Raw genomic sequence first — 24,494 nt, 5'->3', positions numbered from 1 at the left:
TTCGCAGTGTTAAATGGATGAGCTATAACTATACACCTTTATCCAATCCTTAACCTGGGTAAATTCTGTTATAGATCTTTCGTGGATAATTTCTCCCTCTCTCATTTGGATCGAGTGAACTTAACACTGGAAAGAAAAATATTCGTAAATTTTATAGTGCTATCCCTGACTACAGCACTATACATGAATCAATGATGGTTCCTTTCCACAGTCGTTTGACCTGCTCGAAATGACCATAAAATCTTCATACTTTTCTCAGGTCATACTTTTCTGCTTGGACAAAGATTCACTTGATAATATGGCCCTGAGTGTTGTACCTAAACCATATTATTTAACACAGTGGAACCCAGTCTTTATTTTAGCTGATGACATCCACTTTGATATCTAATTTTTTGGTTCTCCCTCCACTCGGCATTATCAGTGAAACAAATACTTAAATTCTGTAATACATGGCTAATAGTAGAAACCTGTCACATTAAAAAAAAGGTAAAACCGCTAATAAAAATACAACTTGCAAAATCTATCAAATACGAAATTTAAATCTTGTTTTAAATCAATTCTATTATCATGATTTTTTTTTCTTTAAATGAATGTTTAAACACTGTCTCAAACTTCAACAGAGCGTCACAGGCAATTTCTTTAGAGATTGTTACCAGTTGTATGCACTTCAAAAACAGTAGCATTATATTTAATTCATACAAGACTTTTCAATGCCAACTTGATACTCTATTCATGAATGATAAATTGTCAAATGATACCATTTTAAATTCTTTTTGTCATGGCGGAACTTAAGACAGAAAATGCTTTTGTATGTTATGTGCATTATGTTTTGTATGTAAATTTTAAAGAGTTGAAGACAGTAATAGAAAATTTTAGGAAGAAACAGAGTGGTAGCTATGTGGCTATTTTCAATAAACCCGTACTTCACTCCAATTCAAAATTTTCGTGGTCCCACTTGACTTCGCCATGGTCTCTTTGAAACCATATGGTCCCAGATTGGGAAACACTGAGTTAATGTATCCTTTTCTGTGATCTAGTGAGCCTGGGGAAAGAGATTAGATGGTTACAACTGGAGTGCTTTGATCTTAGTGTTAGTGATGTCATACATCCTGCTGATTCTGCAAATTGTTTGTTTGTTTTTTTTTCATTTTTTTTTGTGTTCCCAACTCCCTTCACACGTTTGAGCGCGCTCTGTTGATGATATACGAATATATCTTTTATTAAGCGGCGAACTGGCAGAAATGTTAGCACGCCGGGCGAAATGCGTAGCCGTATTTCGTCTGCCGTTACGCTCTGAGTTCAAATTCCGTCGAAGTCGACTTTGCCTTTCATCCTTTCGAGGTCGATAAATTAAGTACCAGTTATGCACTGTGGTCGATGTAATCCACTTAATCCCTTTGTCTGTCCTTGTTTGTCCCCTCTGTGTTTAGCCCCTTGTGGGTAGTAAAGAAACAGATATACGAATATATATTTTATTGGCTCTATTGGCTCATAGAGGAAGAAGAGTAAAATTGATCTCGATGGAATTCGAATTGGAAACCTTCAGAGAAAGTTCAAGGAGAGAGCTGAAAATGAAGAGTTCATAGAGTACCGGGCATCAATCTGATTGGTGTTAGGTAGTGAAAACACTTTCACGAGAACTAAGCTGCATATCCATACTGGAGACATTTATTTCTCAACGACTCTAACTCGGAACCCAATTTCCATCTAATCATCACGTATATTTTTAACTCCCATCCGTATAATATATGTAAATCCATCTGTCTTTTCATCTTGTATATAAGAAGCGTGTCTGTACACTACATGTCCCTTATCTGTCCTTGTAACGTCCCCTCTATGTAAACCTTTTTATAGGTGAATAAAGAAATATATTTCTCAACGACTTAGTCTTCCTAGCGGTAAGTAGATACCACAAAGTGAGTAACAGAAGCTCTATAACATTGTAGATGTTGAATTTAATCTTTAGGAATATAAAAGAAACTGAAAATTATACATGAATCAATGATGGTTCTTTTCCACGGTCGTTTGACCTGCTCGAAATGACCATAAAATCTCCCTTGGATCATATTTTTCTGCTCGGACAAAGATTCCCTTGATAATATGGCCCTGAGTGTTGTACCTGGACCATATTATCTAACACAGTGAGACAGAAGTTTTGAGTTTCTTTTATATTCCTAAAAAGTACCAAGCACTGCACTTTATTGATTGGCCATCTTCGCTGACAACAGATGAAATTATATTAGAAAGAAACAAGCCATCGAATTTATTTGACATATGGTATATACGTCTAAGTATTTTCAATGCCTCCGTAAGACAAGAAGTTTTTGATGGTATGTAAACGCGCTTGTTTCGTTCCCTTGTATGTTACATCGCTTTATATTTAATTCCTTGTAACGGACTGCTATTTATCATAAGGTTTAACGAGAAACTGTGTTTTTTTTACACCTGTTGAAGAAGCGAGTAGTCACAGAAGCATTTAGATATCTTGGAAATATATGCTTATTTTCTTCACTTGGATACATTCTCGATTCGCTCTTTTAGATTGTTTATTTCACGTAGTCATCTCCAACTAATTTCTAATACCCTGTAGAGCCTTCTTAATACATAAATGTCTCAATTATGCGAATGAAGATGTAACTCGTGAGATTCATGGGAGTCTAATTACCACATAAATCGCTTCTATGTATTTTAAACCTTCTACTTGGTATCTTACACTGAAGGGATTTTTACTCATTCGGTTTGATAATTTTTCGGTTATACATTAACGCGGTTTTTGGGATCTTTTCACTTTGACCGGCAGATTTTTAAAATAATTTCTTTGTAACTAAACATTTTTAAACTTCGTATACTGGTAGAATGTGTTTATAAAACATCTTTTTCTCTTGGCTTTCTTGAGAAAATTCTGTAGTTTGTAAGCTATTTGTTGTTTAATTTCTAGCATTTCGGCAATTTCAACCAATCAATGACGTCTATTGAGGTGAATTCAAGTGTTTAGTTACAAAGAAATTATTTTAAAAATCTGCCGGTCAAAGCGAAAAGAGCCGGTTTTTGTTCTCCTTGTTCGAGCCGGTCGCTTCTTGGGAAAACGGTAATTTGTAGCAAGACTTCATGAGAATTTGTCTTCATGTATCGAGTGAAAATGTTTAATAGTCGTAAAATTTATTGATGACTCCAATGGGTTACAGCAAAGTAAATGTATGCATATTTATGAGTTTAGCACGCCGGGCGAAATGCGTAGCCGTATTTCATTTGCCGCTACGTTCTGAGTTCAAATTCCGCCGAGGTCGACTTTGCCTTTCATCCTTTCGGGATCGATTAAATAAGTACCAGTTACGCACTGGGTCGATATAATCGACTTAATTCGTCTGCCTGTTCTTGTTTGTCCTCTCTGTGTTTAGCCCCTTGTGGGTAGTAAAGAAATAAGTATTTCGTCTGCCGTTACGTTCTGAGTTCAAATTCTGCCGAGGTCGACTTTGCCTTTCATCCTTTCGGGGTCGATTAAATAAGTACCCGTTACGCACTGGGGTCGATGTAATCGACTTAATCCGTTTGTCTGCCCTTGTTTGTCCCCTCTGCGTTTAGCCCCTTGTGGGCAATAAAGAAATGGGTATGCATATTTATGAGTATATTCAAGATTCATTCTTTCTTTTTCTTCATTTCACGTGGACATTGATCTTTGCTCCAATTAATCAAGGCAAACTTGACCCAGCACGTTTAGAACATGGAACTGAGATGGAGAAAAAATATTCAGTGCATTTAATAAGATGCTCAACTCTCAGATATTTCACCAACATGCAGAAGATAACCAGAGAAACAACGAAGAAGCCCTCACGCATGCCCGACACACTTCCTTACCAATACCACTGCGGTCTTTCCGAAATTCTGAGAGGCATAATTTGAACTCTGAATCGATAGCCACCTTATTCTCATTCCGCTTATTCCTATCTGCCTTCCTTTAATAACTTATCTTTTCCTTCGTCTTTCTATACACATATGTAGACATACATACATACATACATACATACATACATACACACACACATACATACATACATACATGCATACATATATACATACATACACGCGCGCGCGCGCACACACACACACACACACACACATGCACATATATGTTGAGTTTGTCAAAAATTGACAGTCTACTCTGAGGTTCGCCCCAGACTAAGCTGCTCACAACTGTATGCTATAGTGATGAACAGCACAGCCTAGGGTGATACTCAGAGGTGTGCCAATTTTAGGTATAATACATATATCTATCCACTCTACCTAACATATTTAGATAAGATTTGCATTACATAAGTATATTTCTAATATTCTTTACTACTCTAAAGGCGGCGAGTTGGCAGAATCGTTAGCACACCGGCACTTCGCCCGTCTTTGCGTTCTGAGTTCATATCCCATCGAGGTCAATTTTGCCTTTCATCCTTACGTGGTTGCGAAGTACTAAGATCAATGAAATCAACTAACTTCCATCCTTGTGCCAGAATTTGAAACAATTAAGAAAACTTCCTCGTAATTATTCCCAATTGTGATCCTAAAGCAAAAAAGGAGTATTTCTAATAGTGTAAAAGGCGCGAATACTACATTTTCCATAACAGGTAAATTTTAACAGCGACATCCAAAGAAAAAAATGCACAAAGGGAGGGTAATGAAAGACGGGAAAAGTTCAAAACTGGATGAGGTACAGATAAAGTACTTCCTAAGTCAACGTGTTGAGATGTATGGAGATCTGGAGAAGGAATAGGCTAAAGATTTTGATGAAGTATTGGGTTGTCCGGAAAGTTCGTGTCGATTTATAGTAGCTTACCTTTCGACTTATTTTAGAATATGGTTGAGTCCATAAAATAGGATTTGACTACACCTCCATTTAGAGCACGATTTAAGCTATCTTCGTGGAAGAAGGTTTATGTTCCTATAACCTGTGTTAATTCTGTAACCCTTTAAAATGGAAGATAACAAAGTTCATTTTCGGCACTTGATGCTTTGGGAACGAGACAAAACTTGCAGCAGCTCGGTTGGGATGTGTTACCCCCACCCTCCATATTCACCAGATATTGCTCCTTCGGATTTCCACTTATTCAGGTCTCTGCAGAATAGTCTTAATGGTAAAAAATTTACATATCTTGGATAACGTTTTCAGATACCTTGATGAATTCTTTGCCATGAAACCACCTCAATTCTAGGAAGAGGGTATTTTCAAGTTAAAGGAAGGATGGAGACGCATTGTGCAACAAAATGGTTCATATTTGGTTCATATGCTGCAGCTCCCTTTCAGTATGATAATCGTGATCCTAACAGCTTCTTCTTCCTGATATGTAACTCTGGTTTGTTGTCATTGCCAGCTATTCCCTTTGGAGACAGCAATGTTAAGCTTCTTTATACAAGTCGATAAAACTATTGTACCATGTACCCATTATTTTAATTGTTCTTCATTAAAATTTCATTTGTTTTTTTTATCTCGTTTCTTTTCTTTCCTTTTCTTTTTTCCCCTTTATTAATCAACTAGCAGTATAGCCCAGGGTTGCTCGGGCTTGTTTTCTTTTCGACCCTTTAGAATTAGAATTTTTGAAAAGTAAAAATTTTGCATTATGTAGCTTGTTATTCTCTTTAAGTGAACATTTTGCTGGTTGAAATACACCGAAAAATGGCGACACAGCAGTCAAAAAATCGTAAAAAATAGGGATTTTCATTGAAAAAAAGCACCTTTTTGATGTAAATAATTTTTGGTGTTAACATGGTCCGATTTGGATTTTTTCTTCTACGGAAGGAAGAGCAAGCCTTCTCCTATCATACTCTCAATTTTGGTCAACTTGCGCCGCAGGGTCTCGGAGGAGATAGTGTTAGTTGAAGGCTACCAAACCTGCCACACACAGACAACTTCAGCTTTATATATAGAGAGATTTAATGCGTTATATTCTTGATAATGACACTTTATTTCACGTTACTCCCGTTCTTTTTTTTAAGCACTCCGTCGGTTACGACGACGAGGGTTCCGGTTGATCCGATCAACGGAACAGCCTGCTCGTGAAATTAACGTGCAAGTGGCTGAGCACTCCACAGACACATGTACCCTTAACGTAGTTCTCGGGGATATTCAGCGTGACACAGAGAGTGACAAGGCCGGCCCTTTGAAAAACAGTACAACAGAACAGGAAGTAAGAGTGAGAGAAAGTTGTGGGTGAAAGAGTACAGAAGGGATCACCACCATCCCCTGCCGGAGCCTCGTGGAGCTTTAGGTGTTTTCGCTCAATAAACACTCACAACGCCCGGTCTGGGAATCGAAACCGCGATCCTACTCCCGTTCACTCAGCTGTAGAAATGAGTTTTGATGTCACTGGTGCCAAGCTGTATCGGCTTTTGCGTTTCCCTTGGATAACATCGGTAGCATGGAGTGGCGAGACTGTTGGTCTTCCATACACTACCCTGCCCGGCCTTAAGCCTTGGAAGGGAACTTTCTAAGTATAATCCCATGGTCATTCATGACCGAAGGGAGTATTTACCCTTTTATTGATTAATACTGAGTATTTTAAAGGTAGGGTAAGGTAGAGAAATGTTGGGTAAACTGTATGTGTTAATCCAACCATTGGCGACCCAGCAAATGCACTAATCTAACATTCCACAAGCTTCAACGATACTTCATTAATGAAAGTCGGCTGAACACACGCACGCAACCACACACACACACGAACACACAACACACACAGAAACACAAACGCAGACACACACACATGCGCATGCACGCTAACACGCACACACTCACACACATATATAGACACAGACAGACAGACAGACACACACACGGAGGCAAAGGCGCGCGTACACACACGGGTACTTGTATGCCTATGTATCTATATATATCTCTCTCTATATAAACGGCAGTTTGTCTGTGCGTGTTTCTGTGTGTCTGTTTGCTTGTACCCTCACCCTGACCACGGCTTTCAACCGATTCTGATGAAACTTGACACACACATACCCAATGTCATAATTCAAAACTAACGCAGCGAAAATTTTGAAAAGTTCCCCCAGTTCTGAAAAAAATCGATAAATTCGACATGGGGTCGAGAATCAGAAACCCAAACCACAGACCGTCTAGGGGACGCAACTCCACCTTTTTTAACTCTCAAAAAAATTTACCATCATTTTTTTTCCATTTTTTTGCTATTTTTTGGCTATAACTCTCTAAAAATGCTTTATAGTTATTTCCCTTACAAACCTGAGCAACGCCGGGCGATACTGCTAGTATATATATATGTGTGTGTGTGTATGCATAAATATATGTGTGTGTATATATATATATATGTGTGTGTGTATGTATGTATGTATGTACGTATATATATGTGTGTGTGTGTGTATGTGTGTGTGTGTGTGTGTGTGTGTGTGTGTGTGTGTGTGTGTGTGTGTGTGTGTGTGTGTATACACACACATATATTGCATATTTTGAAAATATATTTGTATGTCTGACTAGGAACCATACAAAGCTAGTACCGTAAAACCATTTATATTATTATTATTAACAATAGAGCCGGGAGAAAATACCTCAGTAGGGCGATCTGAATACTAAATATGAACGCGGAAAAACTTTTCTCTCTCATGGGTAATACAGTGAATAGAAAAGTGTTCGTGCGCGCGCATGTGCATGTGTGTTTCAGTGAATATGAGTGTTTGCATGTGTATTCATAGATAAAGATGTCTGCGTGTTAATATATATATATTTATATATAACGTTTGTATGGTTTTGTGACTATGTTTGTTCCCCTCTATAGCGTGATAATGATGTTGATTGTTTACATATGTGTTTTCATATGTATATGTTACCAGAAGCATAATTCTCAGTATTCTTTTGTGCGAGAATGTTAGACAAAGGATTTTTTTTACATATGTTTCACAATTGTAAGGTCACTAAGTTTACAGATAACAAGCTTAGAATTCGTACAGAAAGATTTTCCACATAGATCATCATGGTTTATTGCGTATTCTTTTGGGCTGTGCAAAATTATTGCTTTTAACAAAATATTGTTCCCATATGTTATAGCTGTCGGCTTTTCCTTATTTTATTTATTTTTCTCTTTTATTTTGTGCTTGTTTCAGTCATTAGACTGGGGCCATGCTGGAGTAGTGCCTAGAAGAAGTTTAGTTCAATGAATCAGCCTTAATACTTATTTTTTAAAGCCTGGTACTTATTCTATCGGTACCTATTGTCCAATAGCTAGATTGCTGGGATGTAAACATATTCAACACCGATGTCACGCGATAGAGGGGAACAAACATAGTCACAAAAACATACAAAAGTTTTATATATATATATATATATAATATATATATTATATATATATATAATATATATATATATATATATACGTTTGTATGGTTTTGTGACTATGTTTGTTCCCCTCTATAGCGTGATAATGGTGTTGATTTGTTTACATATGTGTTTTCATATGTATATGTTACCGGAAGCATAATTCTCACGTATTCTTTTGTGCGAGAATGTTAGACAAAGGATTTTTTTTACATATGTTTCACAATTGTAAGGTCACTAAGTTTACAGATAACAAGCTTAGAATTCGTACAGAAAGATTTTCCACATAGATCATCATGGTTTATTGCGTATTCTTTTGGGCTGTGCAAAATTATTGCTTTTAACAAAATATTGTTCCCATATGTTATAGCTGTCGGCTTTTCCTTATTTTATTTATTTTTCTCTTTTATTTTGTGCTTGTTTCAGTCATTAGACTGGGGCCATGCTGGAGTAGTGCCTAGAAGAAGTTTAGTTCAATGAATCAGCCTTAATACTTATTTTTTAAAGCCTGGTACTTATTCTATCGGTACCTATTGTCCAATAGCTAGATTGCTGGGATGTAAACATATTCAACACCGATGTCACGCGATAGAGGGGAACAAACATAGTCACAAAAACATACAAAAGTTTTATATATATATATATATATATATATATATATATATATATATATATATATATATATATATATATATATATATATAGGGAGAATTCACACAAAAAAACCCCCAAAAGACGAAGACAGGTGGTGTAGAGAACAAACAGAAGTATTAGTATAACGCTCGGAAGTGAAAAAGTCTTTAACGTTTCGAGCCTACGCTCTTCCACAGAAAGGAACACAGAAAGAAACAAGGAGAGAAAATAAAGAATGTGTAGTGGCTAGAGATCTATTATGCCGAGTGCCGGACAGAAGGGTCACACAGGAGAGCTAGGGAGAAAGGGAGATAATAGAGTAGTGGTGATCCCAAAACGAAGGTGCGCGCGCGTGTGTATAAGAGAGTTTGTATTTGCGTGTAGAAGAGGGCTTGTGATCTTGACGTGTGCATGTATGTGTGTGTGCATGTATGTATGTGAAAATGTGGGTCTGGGAAGTGGTCACTGCTGGTGTGTGCGTGGTGGTGCGTTGTGACGTGATGTGTTATGTGGTATGGTGGTGTAAGGTGTAGTGGTGTGTGGTGTGGTGTGATGGTGTTGGGAGGTGGGGGAGGCGAGAGTGTGGAAAGCAAGGGTTAGGCTGAGGAGGGTAAAGGTGTGGTATGTGGGAGTGGGTGTAAGGGATGGGGCGGGGTGGGATGGGGAAGGATAGGGAAAGTGGGGTGTAATGTGTAGGGGTGGGGTGGGCTGACGATGAAGGGGGATGGAGAAGGTCGGTAGGAGTGAAGAGAAGAAGTAGGTGTCGGAGCAAGAGAGGAGAGGAGGGTGGGTGGAAGTAGGTGTGAGGGGGAGAGAGGCGAGGTGAGGAGGTTGAATGAAGAGGTGACAGACCACACAACAAAGCAGTACTACTTACACTAACAAAAAACTTTATACTCTCTACTAATACTCCTCTGCAACCGGGAGAAACTTTGGAACGCGGAACAAGAATTTTTTCCGGCTCCACGAAATTTGACACGGAATATAACTGCAAGCTACCAACATGATAAAAAAAGAAAAGAAAAACACGTCACCACTATTATTTCCATTACTGTAACCACTATAACCAAAACCAACTTCACCAACAACAACTATTACAACAAGCGCTATCAGCATTACCCCCCCCCTCCTACCAGTACTATCAACAATAACACCAGTCGTTCAAGAATTTGGACCTGGAGATCTCCATTTCCAGCGACTTCGAGGCCCACCTCCCAGTGGTGTCGGGCATCAACGAAGAGCCCTCAACTACAACAAGACGACCAAAGTTTATTTTTTTCCAAGGTCTGGGGTATCCCGCCCCTAAGCCTTAGACCATCACCTAATCACCCTTACCCGTCTTCTTGCTTAACAACAACAACAACAACAACAATATATTTTTTTACTACCCACAAGGGGCTAAACACAGAGGAGACAAACAAGGACAGACAAAGGGATAAAGTCGATTATATCGACCCCAATGCGTAACTGGTACTTAATTTATCGACCCCGAAAGGATGAAAGGCAAAGTCGACCTCGGCGGAATTTGAACTCGAAACGTAACGACAGACGAAATACGGCTACGCATTTCGCCCAGCGTGCTAACGTTTTTTGCCAGCTCGCCGCCTTACAACAACAACAACAACAATAACACCAACAACACTATCAACAGTGCTGGCTCTACTACCAGGACAACTAACAGTCTCACCTCTACCACCACCATTAGCTATTTCATTTCCACCACCACTATTACCAACAACATCAGAGTATCACTACCGCTAACATCAGCAATACAAACAAGATGTGAATGTAAAAGTTCTGCTATTTTGCAGCCATGCTTCACAAAAAACAAGAATGTATGTTTGTTGTATCTTAGTATTTTCGTTTTTTTTTTACAACTGAATATTCCTTTCATCTCTTTAAGCTTGAGAGTCTATAGAGATTATGTACGTGTTTCTATATGCATATTCTTGTGTGTGAGTTACATGTGTATGTATGTATGTATGTATGTATGTATGTATGTATGTATGTATGTATGTATGTATGTATGTATGCATGCATGTATATTTATATGTATGTATGCATATGTGCGTATATATATATATATATATATATATATATAATATATATATATATATATATAATATATATAAATAGAAGAGACCAAAGTGTACGTACGCTGCTGTATATATATATATAATACAAAAGGGACAAGAACGCAAAACATCCGGACAACTAGTTGATATAAAAACATCCAGATAGACGATACAAAAAAACAAGGACGGGTCATTCGAAGCTTTTTATCCTCAGTCAAGAACCGGATCATCCTCGCAATTTCGGCTGAGAGAAAGAGAGAGAGGGGGGGGGGGTTAGTGAGGGTATAACTGCTGTCTACTCATCGTATATATCCAAGTCGTGTCTGGCTGGAGTCAAAGTACAGTAATACTGTACTGGTGACAGCTATGGGTGCAGAAACTCGTATTCACAGTGTTCCTCTTGTGTCAATGAATAAGCAAACCGTCTATTCTTTAATGGTGTGTTTATGCAGAATTCTTAATTCTTTGAAGTCGGCTGCAATCGTCTCCAGGTGTTTGCTTTCTCCTGAAGTGAAAATAATGCCAATAAACCAGGAATTTATCTTGAACAGTATTCCTGTATACGAGTTTACCACTCTCCGTGTTTGCTGTTCAAATTAATACTCTTTTTACTTGTTTCAGTCATTTGACTGCGGCCATGCTGGAGCACCGCCTTTAGTCGAGCAAATCGACCCCAGGACTTATTCTTTGTAAGCCTAGTACTTATTCTATCGGTCCCTTTTGCCGCACCGCTAAGTTACGGGGTTGTAAACACCCCCCATCGGCTGTCAAGCGATGTTGGGGAGACAAACACAGTCACACAAACACACACACACACACAACACACACACACCACACACACCACACACACACACACACACATATACATATATACGAGACCGGGTTCTTTCAGTTTCCGTCAACCAAATCCATTCACAAGACTTTGGTCGGCCCGAAGCTATAGTAGAAGACATTTGGCCAAGGTGCCACGCAGTGAGACTGAACCCAGAACTATGTGGTTGATAAGCAAGCTACTTAGCACACAGGCCACACAGCCACTCCTGCGTCTAATAGGATAGAAATTCAGAGTATTTACAGTGCAGCAGTCAATCCGAACTCTTGGCTACCTGCACCCTTCTGTTGGAGTCTCTAGGAAGATTGAAATTTCACTAGTGTAGAAAATCTAGGAACATCACCGGTAGAATCAGTGTGTAAGTCTTACGAGAAGTAATATAATCAAAATAAGAAGACGAAAAAAGAATTTACTATATTTTTATGAGTAGTTACGGCTGTTTCGGTATAACATCATTGCTTATGCCACATTTTGACGCAAGTCTGATGAAGTGCCACGACAATGTAATCAACTGCAAATACCACGTAACCTTTCACATGAAATCATTTAAATGAATGGCGTTAAAAACGGAGTGATATCGAAACGACAATTGCAACTAGTAAACTTTTCTCGCCTTCTTACTTGTATGTGTATATGTATGCATAAATACATACATGCATATATGCATGTATATATGTGTGTGTGTGTGTGTGTGTGTATGCGTATCATTTCATATCGGCTACCTCTGATGAGCACAAGGTTACATAATCGGATTGTTACCTAACACTCCGATGAGTCCCTAGTGAGAAACCGATTTATAAGATCGGCCGTAATGGATATATAATATTGTACACTTCGGAATATATATATATATACACATGACGAGCTTTTTTCAGTTTCAGTTTCAGTGTACCAAATCCACTCACAAGGCTTTGGTCAGCCCGAGGGTATAGTAGAAGACACTTGCCCCTTGGTGTCACGCAGTGGGACTGAACGCAGAACCATGCGGTTGGTAAGCAAGCTACTTACCACACAGCCACTCCTACGCATATATATATATATATATATATATATATATATATATATATATATATATATATATATATTATATATATATATATATATATATATATATATATATATATAAATAAACTAACAACACACCTACTCGCAGGTTGTACGGAACTGAATATTTACAGTTTAAAATTACTAGAAAATGGTTAGAGATAGTCTGCGTGTTATGAGACCGGAAAGGACTCTTTAGTCCAGCAAGGATTTACAAATTTTTCCACATAGACAACAATATATATATATTATTCGAAATCTCCCTTTAAACAAAGATTTTATTTTTAAATGAGAAACAAAGTTCCATCAGTGGAATTTAAATAATAACAGTGGAGAGTAGTACATTGAATTTTAGAATAGCATTGGATGTTTTCGTTGTTCTGTCAACTTACTTGATTTGCACAAAACGAGTGAAATGAAGATGAAGACTTTGGTTGAAAACTTCAGCTTTGTTTTGGACTATTACTTTAACATTTATTAATAAACCATGTTCATAAATTATTATAAAATTTCTTTACTATCCCCAAGGGGCTAAACACAGAGGGGACAAACAAGGACAGACAAACGGATTAAGTCGATTATATCGACTCCAGTGCTTAACTGGTACTTATTTAATTGACCTCCGAAAGGATGAAAGGCAAAGTCGACTTCGGCGGAATTTGAACTCAGAACGTAGCGGCTGACGAAATACTAAGCATTTCGCCCGGCGTGCTAACGATTCTGCCAGCTCGCTGCTTTATCATAAATTATTATAAGTGCAAATGTAAAAGTGTTGATGTTCTATGTACAATATGATATATTTGCATATGAATATGCATTTTCGTGTTAATATGTGTTAAGCTGGGTACATATGTTAAGAACAGCTTTCAGTTGTTCGGTATTTTTATAATATAAGTAGCAGGTATCACAACTATCCACTTAAAAAAAAAAAAGAAAGAAGAAGGGTGAGATATGGGGTATGAATAATAAGGATAATAAGATATCTAGATAAATAAATGTATAAATAGAAATAAATAAAAGAGTACATAAATACATTTACAAACATTTTGCGAAACTGGTTTTTTCATATCACGTTCCTCCTAAAAGTAAAGTAGCCATGGCAGACGTATCGTGTTACAATTGTTATAATTCACTTAACGTTGTACTGTTTTGCTTTAAACCACGTAATGTACTTGTGTAACAAAAGAAAAAGTACTGTTTCTCACCTAACGTGTTACATTAATAACGATCTGTGCTAGATCGACTCGTTGATAAAGTAATTACTTTTGGTTTTTGTGGTGATAAAAATCACCGAAACATCGCAGGTTTGAGCAATGTATTACTTACCATGGCCGTCAAACATCGCTTGAAAAAAATTATCTGTTTTGAGAAGAATTCTTTCTACTTTAGACACAAGACTTGAAATTTTGGAGGAGGTATTTAGGCGATAATATCAACCCACAGCTCAACTGGTACTTATTTTTTTCGGCCCCCGAAAGGCAAAATTGACGACGGAATTTGTACTCAGAAGAAATACCTTTTTCTTTATTACCCACAAGGGGCTAAACATAGAGGGGACAAACAAGGACAGACATAGGTATTAAGTCGATTACATCGACTCCAGTGCGTAACTGGTACTTAATTTATCGACCCCGAAAGGATGAATGGCAAAGTCGACCTCGGCGGAATTTGAACTCAGAACGTAACGGCAGACGAAATACCACTAGGCAGTTCGCCCGGCGTGCTAACAATTCTGGCAGCTCGCCGTACTCGCTGTACTCAGAAGAAATGCCGTTAAGCATTTTGTTTCGTCACGCCACCCTAGTAATAATTTTTTCTACTATAGGCACAAGACTTGAAATTTGGGTGGGTGGATTGTTTTTTTTTTGGGGTGGGGGAGGCTAGTCGATTTCATCGATCTCAGTAGTCAACTGGTACTTATTTCATCGCCCCCCGCCCCCCGAAGGCTGAAAGGCAATGATGACCTCGACGAAATTTGAACGTAAAGACGGACGAAATGCCACTATACATTTTATCGGACCCGCTTACGATTCAGCCGTGTTACTTTTATTTAATGTTTTTAAAATATTTTGCGAATAATGAAATAATACAGATTTGAAAGGGTTAGCGAGTAAAGTAAAAAAAAAAACCCAAAAAAACAAAAAAAAAAAAAACAAAAAAAAAAAAAACGCAATTCCAATAAGAAATATAATTAACAATTTATTAAATATGAAGTAATTGCAAATTTAGTAAAACAGCAGAATCTGAGAAAAACAAAAAGCACAAAAAAAAAAAATAAATAAATAAAATAAAACTGATATTCTACGACTGGAAAAAACAATCTCAAATTAGATTAGCCAGAAGGCTTGACTGGAGCAATATTTCATTTCTATCCAGGCTTCAGAGTGTTTCATTATTCTTCAATTGTAACTTGCTCACTGACATCGTATCCTCACGCGTTCTTCTAACCTTACAAGAACAATAACAACAACAACAACAACTACTACTACTACTGCCACCACCACCACTACTACATACACACCAGCGTACGCGTGCACATGTGTATCACAGTCGATTTCAACGATGGTACAATCAGTGCGATACAAAGTGTAACAAGGTGGAGCGTTCGAACAAGTCATTTTATATGATAGGCTTCCAAACAGTTTCCGCCTAACAAGTCTTTTCTCACAAAGCCTGAATCAACACCTGAGATTATGGCAAATGACAATTGCTCAAACTGTAGGATCGAACCCAGGACCTCATGATTGCAAAGTGCGAACTCCTTAACTATCGGCCATGGCGATTTTTTTTTCCTCCGTCTTCCCTTCTTTGGATCTTTCCTTTTCCTATGTTTCTGACGAAGAGCTCCACTCGAAACGTTAAACCCTCCTTCTTTCCTTCTTTCCTGAGCGTCCAATAATACTATACTTGTTCCACGTCCTCGCGTTGTTGTGTTTTCTCTTTGTGTTTTCATGTTTGGATTAACTACATATATATATATATATATATATGATCCGTCCTTGCTTTGTATCGTCTATCTGGATGTTTTGCTGTTCCTTTCTTGTATCACCTCACTGTATGGATGCTTTGCATTCTTGTCCCATTTTGTATTATATATATATATATATATAACAAATATTGTAAGCATCCCGTCTAGGGCTTCAACCCTTCTGTCAATTTATCCCTATTCAGCGGAGGGCCAAATTTCCTTCGAGGTTTTAGTCAAGGAACTGGAATATACTGAATTCAAACCCCACCGGTGTTGATGTTGCTTTTCCTCTTACCATAAAATGCTTGTTTGTTTGTTCCTTCTCGAGCCACGCCTGGCTCTTAAGGGCCGGTTTCTCGGTTTCCTTGGCGTATAGGTTCCCCACCTGGACGGGACGCCAGTCCGTTGCAGGTGAGCTGCAAGAGGAAAGAGAGAAAGTTGTGGCGAAAGACTCAGCAGAAGTTCGCCATTACTTTCTGCCGGAGCCGCGTGGAGCCTAGGCTTTTCGCTCATAAACACACACATCGCCCGGTCTGAGATTCGAACCCGCGATCCCTCGACCGCGAGTCCGCTGCTCTAACCACTTGACCATGTGCCTCCACACTACCATAAAATACGACCAGATAATATTTGAAGGTTTAGACTTTATTGTCTATAATCGCTCTTTGCAAAGTTTAGTGTTGCTTCAGGTAGGAAAAACGTAATATACAAGTAACACATAAAGTCAGTATTATGACCAGACATTTTAAATTGATTAGTCTGAGATGCCAACTCCATTAAACATATTTCTATCATAAACTCTGGAATGATCTTTCTCTTCTTACATTTTCTTCTTTGTTTTTTCTTTTAGAATAACTCCCACTTTTGAGACGAACCGACTTACCAAAGCGTGTGTGCTATTGAGGCGTTAACACTAGAAAGCAGTGCTTCCAACAGAAGATAAAATCTTGCATAGGCTTTTTTAAAGCGCTCTCTTCGTAATATTCACGTGTGACTGAAAGTAGTCCACGAGGTACAGTTACAGCGGTAGGTATGGTGAAAAATAGCGTAAGAAAACAGCTTTTTATGCTACATTTTTTCATTTTTTTTTTGCTAAGCGTAGTTCTTAAAACGACGCTGCAAATTCAGCCAAAAAACAAATTATGTTACAAGTGAGCGCGTGCGTGTGTGTACCTACGTGTCTGTACGTATTTTCACAGGTTCGGCCTAGAGTGTTAGTTACTCGGGTAATTTCCCCATGGAACCCTGATGTATATTTGGAATCTGCAAAGACAAAAATAATAGCATAATTGTTTGAAACAGATGCAGTTAACATCTCGATGTAGAACGGTCCCTATAGAGAAACGTGTTGCTAACATAGCAGTTCAGGAACGCAAATTTTTTTAAAGAAAAAACTGTTCGACGGAAAAAAAAAAGTTGGCACTCTTTTATCCAGCCTGCAAGACATTTATTACTTGTGACTACACTTTTGTACTCTACGCACTGCTCGTAACATTAACCTTTTTGGAACTATATTTCTGTTGAAATACCTTGCCTTTATTTCAATTTATTCTTAAAATATTACGGAGATGTACTTGCATAGCAAGTGACCTGATCTGAGATCGTGTGCTGGAACGAAAACAATTGCAGAGTGGAAGGTGTTTATAAGCCATTTAAGAAACACACAAAAACCGTTAGATTCACTTCAACATTTAGTGAACAGGTCGCGGTCTCAAAGCGACGAAAATATTTTGACAAATTAAATTTAAATGTTGAAGTGAATCTAACCGTTTTTGTGTGTTTCTTAAATGGCTTATAAACACCTTCCACGCTGCAATTGTATTCTTAAAATAATTAAAAATTTAATAAAGTAACATCTGTCCTTATTAACCTGGTGTTCGGAACATAAAATAACATGAAATTTTAATGCGAAGTTTTAATTTGAATCTCTTTGAAAGAGGAAGTTGAACCAGGGGTGAGGTCTCCCGCAGGATTAAAGCGTGAAATTCTTTTCTCTTTCCTCTTTACCTGCTCAGGTGCTACACTAGACAATTCCCTGTATGCAGTCTCTTGATAAAAATTAACCGACTGACTTGCTAACAACTTTTACGTCCTTCAATATTTTAAGCGTCCTGGAGGAGAGAATGATTTGAAAGTCGCTTAGACCAATCACTAGCGTAACGAAAGTGTGTGCCGCCCGGGGCGGCCCTTCCGTTTGCCGCCCCTTTAATATTGCTAATAGGAACAGACATTTTTCCTGGTGAAATTGTTTTTGCGTAGGTAACGATCTCGTGTATTGTTGGGTAAATGGCATGAGACGTGTGGGGATAATAGCATTTGTGTGCCAACCGGAAAAAAACTACTGCTGTGATATATACGCGGCACATTTTATGTAAATTTCCGATTGTATTGACGTAAGTACTATGCGCGTCTCCTTCCAATTCCGGGAGATTCAGTTAGATAACTTGAGACACTAACATCTCTAAAGTCGATCCTGTTTTAAGTTCGTACGTGCACATGTGTATATATATATATAGGATCTTTTCGGTTTGAACGGCAGTTTTTTAAAATAATTTCCACGTAACTAAACACTTTTAAACTTCGTATACTGGTAGAATGTGTTTATAAAACATCTTTTTCTCTTGGCTTTATTGAGAAAATTTTATAGTTTGTAAGATATTTGTTGTTGTTTTTCTTCAATTTCTGCAATTTCAACCAATCAATGACGTCTATTGAGGTAAAAAAAACCACATTTTGTGCCGTATGAATATGTCCCTCGTTTAAGAAACAGATTGGGTTTATTTACATTTGTGAAGAAAAAAGATACCCTTCCCCCCACCCCTAACCCTAACTCTAACTAACCCTAACCCTAAAACAGATTGAAATGCAATAGATCGATACTAGGGTCATAATTATGGGTAACAATTTCATATGACACCGCTAGAAAAAACTGCCGTTCAAACCGAAAAGATCCTATATATATATATTTACGTACATATGCGGCTGATATATGTATGTATGTATGTATGTATGTATGTATGTATGTATGTATGTATGTATGTATGTATGTATGTATGTATGTATGTATGTATGTGTGTGTGTGTGTATGAACGTAAGTTCTGTGAAAGCACATATATGCGTGTTTAGAAGTTTTGAAAGCAGTGACGTGAGATGAACTTAAAGACAGTAAGAAATTTTAAGAAGAATGAACACAGATATTTATTAATCTTCTACTCGTAATTTCAGTTATCTTGGTAACCACGAAATTAGCTAATGTCAAAATTTGCTAATGAACACATCGAAACCTAACGAATCTCTCCATAATGAAAAACATGAAGATCAAAGAATGTACTAATGAAATACGAAGAATCGTTTTAAAACAATTAATTAAATTGTACTAAAAACATATATGCTTTAATTTAATTTTTTCCCTTCATTCATTAATCAATCGTTAATAGTAATATTAGTTTTTAAAAATCATTTTCATATTTGAAAAAATACAAAGACAATACAAAAGCCAATGGCTAAGAAGATATTGCTGTTTAGCCTCAAGTCAGTCTTGATTGAGCAAAACGATGATGAAAGGCGTTCCAGTTATGGCCATCCCGTATATGAGAATATATTATCCAGTGTATACTCATAACAATAGTTTGGCCCCAGCTGTTATTTTAATCCATCACCAATCTTAATGCAGCAAGCGAATGTCGAAAGATATCTAAGTAGTGACTACTGTTTTTTCTTAACATTCTGTATCAGTTTTAAGACGGTGTGGTGTGATTTCAAAGATATTTGAATTGTTATTTCTAGCAAGTCAAGAATCGTTTAGAATCTCCCCCGTTAGCTTGTAAGAAAGAACCTGTAAAGGGTAAAGACCCCCTTCGGTCATGAATGACCATGGGATTGCACCTAGAAAGTTACCCTCCTAGACACAAGTCCAGGCAAGGTTGTTTATGGAAGACCAGCAGTCGCCCATGCATACCAGTGTTATCCAAGGGAAAGACAAAGGTCGATACAGCTTGGCACTAGTGACGTCGCAACTCACTTCTACAGCTGAGTGAACTGGAGCAACGTGAAATAAAGAGCCTTGCTCAAGAACACAACACGCAGCCCGGTCCGGGATTCGAGCTCACAACCTCACGATCGTAAGCTCGACGCTCTAACCACTGAGCCATGCGCCCCGGTAATATGTATATATAATCGCATTCTATGAATATGAGATGTTTTGTTTTTTGAAAATATATAAATGCGACATGGTGCGTAACTCGGAGATCAAGAAGCCTCTCCGGGTCACTACGCTAGTTTTTTCGTATTGAGCGGTCACAGTTCTGGTATTACGGACATGTGATTAGAATGCCACGGGAAAGGATCACAAGACAGATTCTTGGAGCCGAGCCGACCGACAGCAGACTTAAAATAGACCACGAGAGAGATGGTTGGATAATATCGGTAACCTTAGTTGGTCATGCCTGAGAATCTAGCAAGAAAGTTTAATGATGCTTCATTTCTAATAGAACACTATGGAGGAGGTACCTGGGGACTCTACAACCAGAACTCCCCGGTAATTGTAGGCAACAAAATTGGACAGATGTAAATGCGAAAAATAACACCTTTAAACGATGCATGTGTGCACATACAAACGCTTTTGCGAACAGTGCACAAAAGAAAAGAAAATGTGCACAAAAAGTTAGTTACATAATATAACACAGCTCAACAGGAATTTTGTTGTCTGGATGTTTTTACCTAATTTGAAGATTTTTTTCATATGTTGAATCCAAAAATGAAATCCATTTTTTACCATCACGTCTAGATTTTTGATGAACCTCCTCACCACCATCATCAGTGGGTAATATATTTCTTTACTACCCACAAGGGGCTAAACACAGAGGGGACAAACAAGGACAGACAAACGGATTAAGTTGATTACATCGACCCCAGTGCGTAACTGGTACTTATTTAATCGACCCCGAAAGGATGAAAGGCAAAGTCGACCTCGGCGGAATTTGAACCTAGAACGTAACGGCAGACGAAATACGGCCACGCATTTTGCCCGGCGTGCTAATGTTTCTGCCAGCTCGCCGCCTTATCAGTGGGTAATATGCGTGGAACTTTAAGATGGTCAATTTTCTCGTAGGGCATCAAAGTGAATGAAGTAAATATCCATGCTTTTGATGTATGACAGCAGAGCAAGGGAAAAACAATGGGTGATCAAAGAATGACCGCAGCGAACATTAGTTCCAGGTTTTTTTTTAATGTGGGTGAAGAGCCTTTAGTTCATTTGGGAAAAATCATCTTACTTCCACTCCATATCAAACTTGGCATTATGAAGCAGTTTGTTAGCAATATGGATAAAGATGGATCATACTTTCACTATATCTGCTGCACATTCCCAGCCTGAACAGTGAAAAGATAAAAGAAGGAATGGGCCTCAAATGAGAAAATTGATGAAAGAAGGGAATTTTGTAAATTCAACGAATTTGCATTGAAACAGCAGCATGAAATTTCTTTGTAACGGTTGTAAATGATTTCTGGGCAGCAAGAAAGCATCCAACCATGCCGAAATAGTTTACAACATGCTTGAGAACTTTCAAAAGTTGGGAGCAAATATGAGCATAAAGCTGTACTGTCTCCACTCTTACTTTGAGCAATGAGAACGTTTCCATCGGAAGTTTTGAGACGAGATGCCTATATTTTTGCTCCTTTGCTATAATTTTAGCCTGAAGTTCATCTTAGTCTCTCACCCTTATTCTACAATATACCTATTTGTTTACTACCCACAAAAAGGGCTAAAAACAGAGAAGACAAACAAGGACAGACAAACGGATTAAGTCGATTATATCGACCCCGAAAGGATGAAGAGCAAAGTTGACCTCGGCGGAATTTGAACTCAGAACGTAGCGGCAGACGAAATACTGCTAAGCATTCCGCCCGGCGTGCTAACGTTTCTGCCAGCTCGCCGCCTTCTACAATATACCTCCTGACCCTATCTTCGAAAGTGATATTCTTGCTTGGGACATAAAATATTACCAACCGTTCACAAAACACGCGCGCGCACACACACACACACACACAATAAGGGTGCATCCAATGGTCTTTCGTTCCACCTGCTAGAAATTACAGCCAAGATTCTCTGAAACCACAGCCGGCCATTTAAAAAAAAGGACACATTGGATAATGTACTCTGGCGTATACAATGGCTAAAACTGAATTTGAGAAAGATCCGCCCAATTAAAGTTGAACTGAGGCTAAAGACAAATACACACTCACACGCATGTACACACACATATACTTACACATTACATATATCAAATATACTATGTATGTGTGTGTGTATATATATATATACACACACATAAACATATGCATACAAATATATATATATATATATAGATATATACATACGTACATGCATGCGTGCATGCATACATACATACATACATACATACATACATACATACATACATACATATATATATACATATATATATACATATATATATATATATATATATATATATATATATATATTATATATATATATATATATATATATATATATATTTCGCTATATCACTCACTATATATCTGTCTACCTATCATCTACCTTTTCGTCCTTATACAGTAACATCCAGTTTTAGACGTTGGAAGAGTCGAGAAATAATTTGCTAAACTATTCTTAGTTGTAAATATCAGATTCGGCAAATGGCCTCGGATTTATAGATTTCAAAATAGTCAAGTTGAAAATACAGACGTTTCATGTTTAATTCTATTTCTTATTTCATCTGTATGTGGAATAAACAGGTTATCAGCTTTCATTTTGCTAGACGCCGAAGACAGATGCACCAGAGTTACCAAAACTTTATCATCTTCCCATGGACTAATTTAAAAGAAATGCTGCTATCTGGTATAGTATAGTAGGATGTAATGTTGCCCAAGAATGCGTGATTTATTTTATCTCACACATACACAAATACTTGTTGACTGAAACTCTTTGCATGTGAGTAAAGTGTGTAAGGACCTGATTAGACAAAAACACCACGGGTTCCAAAATGCATTGGAAGCAAGTTATAAAACTTTTTATTGAAAGAGATGTAGCTCTTCTCAAATAACGAAAAAAAATTAAACTAGTGTTTTATGCAAAGCATTATTGTTTATGCAAATAGAAAGAAATTCGTTAAAGTGAGATAATAAAAAACTTAGCATTCACATTTATTAGTAGATAATACTTCTATGCGCCATTTTGGGACTTTTTGTTTGATATCCGATTTGAAATGATATTTATCAGAAAAGTAAGAGATAGTCCATCTAAAATAACGGTGCAAGGAGAGAAAAACCTCTGGTGCTGTTTACTTCCAAGTCGGGTCTGATCGATCACACCTGTTATAAAACAGTTCCAGCTGAGATAATCCCAGCTTTTATTTGGACTCAGTGTATCTAAAATTACATAGTCCAGTGTACCGCCGATTAGAGGATCTATCGTTGACTCGGGTAGAGTGGACTGACGTAACTTTGTGATCAGAAGTTTGCTTCTCAATCACATCAGTCCAGGTTCAGTACCACTACGTGGTACCTTGGGCAAGAGGCTTCTAATGTAGCTTTGGGCCGACCAAAGTCCTGCGAGTAGATGTGGTAGATAGAAACTGAAAGAAGTCCGTCGTATATATGTGTATGTATGTGTGTATGTGTGTGAGTGTGTGTGGTGTGTGTGTGAGTGTGAGTGCGTATCTTTGTGTCTCTGTCCTCCACCGCCGTTTGACAACCAGTGTTGGTGCGTTTACGTCCCCATAACTTAACGGCTCAGCAAAAGAAACCAATAGAATAAATACGCAGCTTTAAAAAATAAGTACTGGGATCGATTCGTTCGGCTAAAATTCTTCAAGGCGATGTCCCAGCATGGCCACAATCTTTGCCAGTTCGGAAGTGTACAGGTCCAACGTAAATGATTTGTTTCTAATTATTTTATGCCATTAATTATGCAGTTTATATTTGAAGATTACTTGAAGAAGAATCAGAGCGATTTTTAAACATAAAGAGTCTTCTAATGGACTAATGGCTCAATTCCTTATGTTTTCCAAGACATTTCCTTAACACTTGCCGAGGAATTTTCTTTTTTTCTTTTTATTGTGTCTTTAACTCAGCGGTTTTCAAACACTATTATTTGCTTGGCCGTGTCACGAAATATGCGTTATTCATAAAACTGTTAAACCCAAATATATTTATAAAACAAAGTAAGCAATATATATATATATATTTTCAAAATTTTAAAGCTTTAAAACTCTGTTGTTAAGTGCGCCAATAAAATTATATTTGATCCAGATTGCGCCAAGAAGTCAAACAGACTGAAAATATCACTTTACCTCATTTTAAAGTCATCATCAACCGAGTGGCACTCCGTCGGTCACAACGACGAGGGTTCCAGTTGATCCGATCAACGGAACAGCCTGCTCGTGAAATTAACGTGCATGTGACTGAGCACTCGATAGATACATGTACCCTTAACGTTGTTATCAGGAAGATTCAGCGTGACAAGGCTGGCCCTTTGAAATACAGGTACTACTCATTTTTTTTGACAGCTGAGTGGACTGGAGCAACGTGAAATAAAGTGTTTTGCTCAAGGACACAACGCGTCGCCGGGAATTGAACTCACGACCT

At 37.8% G+C, this 24,494-nt stretch overlaps 1 protein-coding gene across 4 annotated transcripts in view; it reads left to right on the top strand.

Moving 5' to 3' along the window:
* LOC115218751 (testis-specific serine/threonine-protein kinase 6-like) overlaps positions 1-24,494 on the top strand; it is a 61,130-nt gene that overhangs the window by 22,373 nt on the left and 14,263 nt on the right. For 2 of the 4 annotated variants that reach the window (XM_029788664.2, XM_036507550.1), the window contains exon 2: positions 16,717-16,892. The gene's annotated coding sequence lies outside the window, so the exon portion shown is untranslated. Of the gene's footprint in view, positions 1-16,716; positions 16,897-24,494 lie in introns of all 4 variants that reach the window. The other 2 variants (XM_036507561.1, XM_036507558.1) reach the window with 1 other exon arrangement.

Source organism: Octopus sinensis, linkage group LG1 (genome assembly GCF_006345805.1).
Source record: "Octopus sinensis linkage group LG1, ASM634580v1, whole genome shotgun sequence".
In the NCBI taxonomy this organism is placed as follows: Eukaryota; Metazoa; Mollusca; class Cephalopoda; order Octopoda; family Octopodidae; genus Octopus; species Octopus sinensis.
Note: the sequence above shows the minus strand (reverse complement) of the source record. Positions and strands in the feature narration are given on the sequence as shown.